Source organism: Trachymyrmex cornetzi, unplaced genomic scaffold (genome assembly GCF_001594075.2).
Source record: "Trachymyrmex cornetzi isolate Tcor2-1 unplaced genomic scaffold, Tcor1.1 scaffold349, whole genome shotgun sequence".
Taxonomy (NCBI): domain Eukaryota; kingdom Metazoa; phylum Arthropoda; class Insecta; order Hymenoptera; family Formicidae; genus Trachymyrmex; species Trachymyrmex cornetzi.
The window spans coordinates 93164-95246 of record NW_017298203.1 but is presented as its reverse complement, the minus strand read 5'-3'; the positions used below and the strand labels follow the sequence as shown (position 1 = coordinate 95246).

General features: G+C 40.1%; 1 pseudogene; it reads right to left on the bottom strand.

Moving 5' to 3' along the window:
* Positions 1-422: 422 nt before the first annotated feature.
* On the bottom strand, positions 423-1677 carry LOC108763263 (uncharacterized; annotated as a pseudogene).
* Between the last annotated feature and the right edge of the window lie 406 nt (positions 1678-2083).

Below are 2083 nucleotides of genomic sequence, written 5' to 3'. Positions count from 1 at the left end.
CAGGAGGAAAACAGGAATGGACAAGTTCGTGACTGATTGTAACAGAGCTGGGATGATTTACTCGGTTTAGTGGATAAATTTTTTTACACTTTATGTTAGCGTTAGTCTTATTTCCAAAAATGACAAAAGTTTTTATTAAGCTAGTTCTGACAAAAAATATGAAAAAAAGAAGATGTCGGTTGGAAGGGAACGAGAAAATGATTAAGAAAATAATGGACGTGGCGTACAGCGACAAAATTGAAAAAAAAGATGTTTATTGATAAAACAACGTTGTTACATAAAATAGTTCTTTCGCGAGAATAATCGATTATTTTATATTTTACTTTTTAAAACAATAGACGATTGAACATGACGGCATACAGCATGAGAATTATTTGTTTTACGTTTACAATGAAGAAAAAATTTATGAAATAACTGTGCAATCAATCGATCATTGCGTTTATAATCAGAGATAAACAGACTAAGAAACTGGCTAAGATTATAACCATTACACATAAAATATAGAAATACACAGCAGTATTGTCCGCAAGTTTGAGAAAGTATTCCTTGCAGTGTCGTCGTATTCCAGCGATACGTGGTGGAGTTTCGGCGAAGTCATAAGAGGAATCTTGAGTCCAAGGGCGGCAAGCCGTAGCTATGGAAATATGTTCCTGTACCGCATTCGTCGATGTAAAAGGCGACCCAGTGCTGGCCAGGTCTGTGTTAGCGACAATGGCAGTCGACCTCGTCCACACTCTCGGCAGTCGGTCGGCAGGATAGACCCCCGCATGTCGGACACTGAGATGATGTAAGGCGTTTAAAACTTCCAGTGAATTCATTTTTCGGCGTAGGTGAGCGTGAGAGAGGAAATGTATGCGAAAATTCAGAATTTACCTCTTTTGCCAGTACGTGCGTTGTAGAGTTCTCAAAAATACTAGACGTTTGCGAAACGCTAGTGTTAGTTTTATCTCTATCAGTCGTCGAGTCGAATTTTGGAAGATCTTTTTTCTCTTCGACTGTCGCTTGTTCGTCCTCGTTTTGGTTCGCCTTTTCTGTCACGATATTTTTTTTCCACGCCTCGATGCTGCGAAATATATCGTTTTTCTGATTTTTAAACTTACCTAATTGAAAAATTTCCGCTGTTTGTTTTTTCGCTCTCGATGTCGCTTTCGCTGCAATTTTCTGAAGGAAGACTATCGTAGCTCGAATCGCTGCTATTTCGTATAGCTAGCCAACGTTTTAATTTGTAAGCGTTGCGTAAGGCGCAATGAGATCCAACGTTGGTTCGAAATCCGTGGTGTGTGCAACGTTGTCCGCAACCTCCGAAATCTGGCAGATTTTTGAAAGCCGGAGAAATTCCTTCCAGATTATATATGTTTCTGGAGAGTAAATTGCTCAGATAACGTGACTTCTCTTGTCCTCTGGTATAGATGTGCCGTGCGTGTCGTGTAATAGCTCGCAAATGTATCGTAAAGTATATAGGATTAATGTCTCCGTCGAACCATTCGATTCCGTATAATTTCGTGTAAGCCAGTTGTTTTCTCGTCTTGCTTTCTCTGGTAATTCTCCAAATGGATAAGGTGGTCTCATAATCCAGTGCCCGGTGATCATCGCATTAATCGCAAGAACCGCGACTTCTTTCGGAATAAAATTGTCTTCGACATCGCGAAAACCTTGTATGTCGATGACTATATCCATTATATATTCGAATTTTCGCTACTCTTTTTATGTCACGAGACGTCAGCGTCGGTGTCACGAACAAGACTGAAGCTTTTTTCGTCATCTCACGTGGAATTGGATTAGAAATAATGTGTAGTGGGGGAAAAATATTTTTCTCACGAAAGGCATAGAGCTAACCGGAAAAGTCGACAATGACTTGACGCGAGGAATCGATTTCTAAAACGTTATCGAACTCTGCATAGACGATACAATTGATAGTCACGGAAAGAGCTTTTTCGAATCTCACTTCTAATCGTAAGCTTCCGTGTTTCACAAGATTCCAATGTCCTGCACAATTAGCGGATAGATCCGGAGTAAGATCGAAAGCGAAAAGAGTGTAACCATTGGCGTAATCGTCTCTGCTTATAGAATTACCCTCGTTCAG